This window comes from Gracilinanus agilis, chromosome 6 (genome assembly GCF_016433145.1).
Source record: "Gracilinanus agilis isolate LMUSP501 chromosome 6, AgileGrace, whole genome shotgun sequence".
NCBI classification, from domain to species: domain Eukaryota; kingdom Metazoa; phylum Chordata; class Mammalia; order Didelphimorphia; family Didelphidae; genus Gracilinanus; species Gracilinanus agilis.
In genome coordinates, this window is record NC_058135.1 from 23,020,539 (window position 1) to 23,028,451 (window position 7,913).

Genomic DNA, 7,913 nt, shown 5'->3' on the forward strand with positions numbered 1-7,913 from the left:
CACCCAGCAGAATGGATTGATGAGAACAATTTGTTCCAATGTCCATGAAAGCCACTGAAGTATATGCTATGGAGCACTTACAGCTGGTCAGACATCAAAGATATCAAGGTCATTCATGCATCCTGGGCCATCACCAGTCATCCTTACTTTTGTCTTGCCACTAGAATTCAATGACTCTGGAAGAGAAAGTTGTTTTGGGGTGTTTTGCCTCACTTAAATCCAATTCATAGGCAAGTCAAGTGATGTCATTGGCCCTATTTGAAAATGAAGGATGAACAACAATCTAATAAGTGCCAGAATGAAAATTCACTCTATATAAGGTCTCTGGCAAGTGGTCATCCATCATTCACTTAAAGACTTCTGTTTAAGGGGGAAGATATTTTCTCAGGCTGTCAGCATTCTACTTTAAGAGGATTCATGATTAGAAGTTTCTTCTAGCTTCCAAATCTGCCTCTCTTCACATACTTGAAGGCAGTGATTGGGACCATGGATCTCTTGCAAGATGAGCCTCCCAAGATCCTTCAATTGATCATCATAGATCATTGAGGTCCTTTCATCATCTTGGTCATTCTGGAGTGACAATGTCCTTTCTAATATGTGATTCCCTGAACTGGCTAAAACTGGTTGCCACATTTGTAGTCTGCCTGGAGAAAAGTTTAGTAGGTCTTTAACCTCCTTTTTGGGAGAAAATATGTCTCCTTAAATTCAGTCTATGTTCATATTAGCCTCTTTTTTTGTCACATCACTTGATTGGCTCTTATTGAGCATGCAGTCCACTAAGACATTCAGATTGTTTTTTATTCATGCCAACTGCTGTCTAGCTAGATTTCACCGCTACATCTCTGAATGGAGACAAAAACCAGAGAAAAGTCCCACAAGATATATACCCCAGGTATTACATGTCAAGAAGGAGCATCTGGCATAAGATTTGCAACAGTCTAACTAAATGACTTTGGCTTTCCAAATTACTCTGACTTAAGTTTATTATTATGAAGTAATTTAATATGGTGTCACTGAAACTGAAAGATATATCGAAAGAAAATTGATTTTTCCTTGTTGCTGAATTCTTGCCAGTAGTATTGAGAAATAACTTAAAGTCAAGTTTACATAAGTAGTTTTTATCCTGAAGCTCACAGGAACATGTGGTTTATGTAATTGTTTAAGGAAATGTGTGTAACTTTGGCATGGAATTTTTTATACTCCATAGCTTTTTTTTTCAACCTAAATTTCTATGTTTGATCTCTTTCTGATAGTTTCATCCTTGCTTCTTCCTAAACTACAGAAAGAGAGAGAGAGAGAGAGAGACAGAGAGAGAGAGAGAGAGAGAGAGAGAGAGAGAGAGAGAGAGAGAGAGAGATTTCCAAGTATCTATTCAGTGTAGTTTCCATCACCTAGATGATTATAGAATGCTCAGATAGTCAGGTCAACTCTAGGGGTCTTCAGAGATCATTTGCCTACCTGATTCACCATGTGAAAATCATTATTGCCCATAACTGTCAGTTGATAATAGTTGAAACCTGAATTTAAAAAATGGTAACCATTGCCTGCAATCATTATAGTAACCCAAGAGTGTTCTCATTCAAATGAGAACTTAGCTGAGTATTTCCCAAGTTTGTGCTATCTCTAATAATAATGAATCACATTAGGGCATTTCCAAGCATTCCAAATTTTGAATCACCAATTCCTTTTCGAATATTTCCAACTGGGTGGTTCACAGGAATTTTTAAATCAACATGTAGAAAGTAGAATTCATTATCTTTTCTAAAAAATTTTTAAATGAAAGAAAAAATTTTAAATCCTCCTCTGTTTTTAGTTTTCCTATTTCTTAAGAAGTCATCACTATTGGGGCAGCTGGGTAGCTCAGTGGAGTGAGAGTCAGGCCTAGAGACAGGAGGTCCTAGGTTCAAATCCGGCCTCAGACACTTCTCAGCTGTGTGACCCTGGGCAAGTCACTTGACCCCCATTGCCCACCCTTACCAATCTTCCACCTATGAGACAATACACCAAAGTACAAGGGTTTAAAAAAAAAGAAGAAGTCATCACTATTAATCTGGTCATTCAGACTCTCAATTTCATGGTTATTTATCCTCAATTCTTTCCTTTCTGTCACCCTCTTCACATCTAATTAATTGAAATTTTTTCTTGACTTTCCTTCTATATCTCTTTTATCTATTCCCTTCTCTACATTCACATACTCTCTAATTCCTTTGTTCAAGTTCTCAGCATATTTTACCAGGTTGTTCCAAGTGTTTCTTTCTCCTCTCATGCACCCTCTACATAGCTGCCAAATTGATATTCCTGAGGCACACTTCTGGGTTCAAACAGCTTCAGTTGCCTCAAGGATAAAATATAAAATCCTCTGTTTAGTATTAAAAGCTTTTCCCACTTTAGTTCAAGTCTGACATTTTACAGACTTGCACAGTATTCTCCTTTACATGGTCTACACATTTCCCTCAAATTGTCCTGCATGTTTCTTCGGGCACAGGACTTCTCTCCTGAATAACTTTCCAATTCTGTCTCCAAGTCTTTATATCAGCTCTCCCCCATGCCTGAAATGTACTTTCTTCTCACCTTTATCTCTTAGTGTAGTGCTGGGGTTAATTGATTTGCTCAATTAAGTCACTCTATCTCACTTAGAGTAAGTGATAACAAGACTGGATACTTTGGCCAGATGAACATAAATACTCAATTGCAATTATAGACTTTAGTTTAATCAACCACGATCTTTAAAATGAGTACACAAAATCTTTATAATAATGTTCAGATAAAGCAAAGAAATTTGATCATGCCAAGGGGGTAATCTATATAATCTCAAGCAAATTAAGAAGGGAGCAAGTTTGGATTGTTCCAATAAAATCTCTGAAGAGGAACCTCCCCTGGGGAGTGAGGGTGTGAGGACTTCAACTTTGGCCTTTGACTAAGTCTCCTTCTTTGCCCAGAGATGGTTCTTTAGAGCTTCAAAGGGTTGGGGGATATTATACTTTCCATTGGTATCCTGTTGGCATCCTCAGCTCAACTGATGGCCATTTGGTAATGGAAGCCAAGGACAGACTGGACACAAATTCATGACCAGCAAAGAAACTATTCTATACCTAAGGGGGGAACCTCTTCCATAAGTGGAAGAAAGAACTTCTGGCCATCAGCAGTTCTCGATTACTCATCTGCTGCATGTGCTCTCTACCTTGGACTCTGTCTATACTGGTAGGAGAATTTCTCACCAACTTTTGGGAGGTTTCAAAACAATTTTAACCAACTCTTTTTACTGTACTGCCTTGATAAATACCTCTTTCTAAAAGATATGTGAAGAAATTCTTATGAGATAATCTTGGAGAAAAGCATATCTATGGGAGCTTGAATCAATGGCATTAGAAATCATCACTATAACTAAGTTCATCAGGGGTACCCCTAGGAGGGAAAGAAAGTTTTGTTCTGGGACTTGAGATTGGTCTGGAAGAGTGAGTGTGTGGATAAGGATCTTTAAGTTGAGGTGAGCTACTTTAAAATTTCTAACTTCCTTTGAGGTTTAGCTTGTCATAACTCATATATGAAGGGGCAGTTAGGTGGCCCAGGAGACAGCTGGGTTTAAATCTGGTCTCAGAGACTTCCTAGCCCTGTGATCCTGGGCAAGTCATTTGCCTAAGCCTTACTGCTCTTCTGCCTCTTGGTTCCAAGGCAGAAGGTAAGGGTTAAAAAAAAAAAACCAACCAACTGCCATATGAGTCCAATTATAAATCCCCAGTTGTTAATGACCTCAGCACCACCACCCCTAAACCCTCAAATTATTTTATATTTACTTTACATATATATTTCATATTTATCTGCATTTATATATGTTGTTCCTCCACGAATAGTTTCATTTGTATTTTTGTTTCCCTAGCACCTCACCCAGGGCTTAGCACATAGAAGAAATTTAACAGATGGTTGTGGAATAAGTTGAAAAAATGAATAATTCTTATGAAGTCTTAGTGATTAATTTACATATCAAAAATCCAAACTCAGTATTCTGTTGTCTTTAGTTGACCAGTTCAATATTTCATACCCATGTGGTAAGCAAAGGAATATTGTAACCAACATCATGGACCCTTTGTTCAGGGGTCTTCTCTCTTTCCTCTGTAGGAAGTACCCTTTTAGTTCATATTCATATTATCATTAATAATAGCAAAAATTTATATAGCAATTTAAGGTTGCAAAATATTTTATATATGTTATCTATACAACAGTCCTGGAGGTAAGTACTATCCTTGCCTTCATTTAAGAGATGAGGAATCTGAGCCTGAGAGAGATTAAGTGACTAGCCCAGGATCACACAGCTATAAAGTCTCTGAGACAGAATTCAAACTCATGTTTTCCTGACCCCAAGTCCAACCTTTTATTTACTTTGTCACCCAGCAGTTTTACCCATCAGGAAGACAGCATTCATCATTTATGTTAGTGCTTTTTCATTCTCTTTACTGACAATAGAAAATATGCCCTGAAAAATTCTTACTTTTTCCTTTAGAACAGGGGTTCTTTTTTTTGGGGGGGGGATGGCAGCTAAATGGTATAATGAATAAAATAGTTCTGAAGTCAGGAAGACTCATCTTACTGAATTCAAATCTGGCCTCAGACACTTACTAGCTAGGTGACTGTGGATAAGTCATTTATCCCTGTTTTTCTCAGTTTCCTCATCTGTAAAATGAGCTGAAGAAGTAAATGGTAAACCACCATAGTATATTTGCCAAGAAAACCCCAAATGGAGTCACCAAGAATCAGAAATGATTATAAAATGACTGAACAACAATGTATCAGATGAGATCCATTAGTGTTATTATTTTTTCAAGGAGAAGCCATATGAGACCATTCTCCCTCTGTGATTATCCCTTTACTAATGCGATTAAGTAAAATTCTAGAATCTGTTAATCCTTCAATCACTTTGCAGCTTGATGCACAGAGAAGAGAATAATTGAGAATGACATCATAAGCATCTCCCTTTTGCCTCAGAGGTCAGGGAGAGTTAGAATGGTGAGCAAATTAACTGGGACAAAGAAAAATAATGAAATATATTGACTTTAATAAACCTTACAACTTGAAATTTTATCCTTTATTGTTTTTATCCAAAGTATCCTTTTGCTATAGTCATTTGGTTTACATGATTTGGCTTTGAATTCACAAGATTTTGTGCATCATTCTTTATGAATATTCATCAATTCTTCAAGAATCACATTAGGAAAAAAGTTTCAGGATCTGACTGATTTAAAAGTAAAATTTACCAAACATTTAAAGATAATACAATTCCAATATTAAAAAATTATGTAGAACAATCAGTTAAGGAGTCCTTCCAAAGTCCATTTTTGGAACAAATACAGTCCTGATACCTAAACGAGAAAGAGCAAAATTCAGAAAACTGTAGACCAATTTCATTAATGAATATAGATACAAAAATCATAAATAAATTATTACCCAGGAGATTACAATATTATATAGCAAGTATTATGCATTAAGACCAAAAAGGATTTATACCAAGTATGCAGGGATTATTTAATATAAGGAAAACGAACTATATACACACATATATATTAATATAATTGATTATAATCAGCAAAAAGGTAACAAAAATCATGTGATTATATCATTAGATGAGGAAAATCTTTTAACAAAATATGACACTCATTCCTATTAAAAACTCATTTCTATTGAAAGCATAGGTATAAGTAGAATTTTCCTTAAAATAATAAGTAAACAACTTAAAACCATCAGCAAACATTATCTATAATGGGGATAAATTAGAAGCCTTTCCAATAAGTTCAACCATGAAAAAAAAGCTGTCTATTCTATTCTATTCTATTCCACTATATTCTATTCTACTATACTACATTATACTGCATTAAATTATATCATACTATATTATATTGTATTGTACTGTATTGTATTCGAAATGCTAGCAATAGCAATAAGAGAAGAAAAGGAAATTGAATCAGAATGGGCAAAGAGGCAATATAAAACTATTACTTTATAGATGTTATGATGATATATACATAATAATACGATATATGTTAATATACATAGAATGATGATATATGTAGGGTAACATATATAGAAAATCCTAGAGATTCAACTAAAATATTAGTTGAATCTATCAATATTAGCAAAGTAGAAGAATACAAAATAAATCCACATAAGTCATCAGCATTTCTATATGTCACCAACAATATCCTGCAAGAAGACATAACCCATTTAAAATAACCATGATAGAATAAAATACCTAAGAGTATATCTACCAAAACAAACCCAGAAACTACACGAACATAATTATCATATTTTTATACAAATGAAGTCATATTTATATAATTAGAGAAATGTGAATCACATTAGATATTGAGAAAAACTTCTCCAAAACTAGTCATCATTATAGTTTATAAATTTCCAGCAGTGTTTATCAGGTCAGCTTCCATTGAAGTATTTTTATCTTCATCCTTGGATTAGTTGTGTAACCCTTCATTACCTTGTGTGGTATGGTATAAGATAATGTTGCAACAATCCATCCCATAAGGGAATTTTTATTAATTCTGGAATGATTATATGTTTCAGTATATGAATATATTTATCAGAGTTCTTCATTCCTCAGGAAGGGGAAGACTTTAAGACTCACTGAAAAGTTAAAAAAAATTTCAAAACTTTTTTTTTTTTTGGTAAATGTTTTACAGTCTGATTTAGATGCTTACGTTATTTAGGCTCATCTGAATTTTGACAAAAGCTTTGTTAGAACCTTAAATGAAAAGTGAACTTCCTCAGTAGAAGCTATTTCCCCCCCCCCCCCCAATCCTTAGTACTTCGTCTTGGTATTGCTGTGCCCATAATAAGCATTTTTTCCTTCATAGTAATGATTATCAGCTTAAAAAAAAAAACAAACAAACCTGAGAGCATTGTGGGAAGATGGCAGAGTAAAAGAAGCTTTCTTCCCTTCCTAAAACCCCCTACAAACAATGAAAAGTAACTCCATAAAATCAACAATCAAAGCAACAAAAACAGATAGGATTGAAAAACAAAATGAAGCTGAACAGCAAAGGACAACTAGGGAAGAAAGATTTCTAACTTCCTTGGCTTCATCCCTAGGCTTTGGGGGGGCAGGAACAGGACAAACAGGGAGAATCCACAAAAAAGCCCTGGAAGGCAGGATTAGGAATCTCACCTTGTTTGATGCCTGAGGAGCTTAAAGTCCTAAGGATACCACTGGAATCTGAATTCACAGATGGAATGTCCTGGGAACAGCTGTGCTTACTGTGGCCTAGGTTCTGGAGACTCCAGGGTCATATCTGGGGACTGAAGGAGTAAACACCTCAAAGTTGGCAGGCACCAGGACTTAAGAGCAGGAACTCAAACCTCAGTGCTAACAAATGAGGGACTTTGGAGTCCTGAAAAATGCAGCCTTGTAGTGTCTGAGGCTGCAGAGGTGGGAGGAGAGCAGTGAGGAAAGAGCTTGCTCTTGTGAGGGTGGTTGCTGAGGGACTGAGACCCTATCGACTATGGTCACTTCCAGAAGAGTGGAGTCCCTAATTGCTGCCACAGGGGGAGACAGACTGGCTGCTTGCAGTTGCAGTGGCAGAACTGCCCATGGGCTCTGATTGAAGAAACTGAAATCAATCACTGATTGGGACTTGAACCAGGAACTGGAATTATATCTGACTGAACTATAAAAACTACAATAACTAAATAGGAACTAGGAAAAAAACAAACACAAAAAATCCTGCAACCTTGCATCAACCTACATCAACTTATTCACATTAACAAAATAGGAAACATGGGATACCAGAAAAAAGTCAATAATTAAGTCAATTGGCCTGACTATTAGAATTAAATAAATAAGTGAAAATGAACAAGCAAAGGAGAAAGAACTCAACTTTTGATACTTAGAGGGACAAAGATCACTGCTCAAA

At 35.9% G+C, this 7,913-nt stretch overlaps 1 long non-coding RNA gene across 1 annotated transcript; it reads right to left on the reverse strand.

Moving 5' to 3' along the window:
* Nucleotides 1-5,028: 5,028 nt before the first annotated feature.
* Nucleotides 5,029-7,461, reverse strand: LOC123253059. The gene is made up of 2 exons (XR_006506536.1): nucleotides 7,169-7,461; nucleotides 5,029-5,354 (listed from the first exon to the last, which is right to left on the reverse strand). It is a non-coding gene; the product is annotated as an uncharacterized LOC123253059 (long non-coding RNA).
* Between the last annotated feature and the right edge of the window lie 452 nt (nucleotides 7,462-7,913).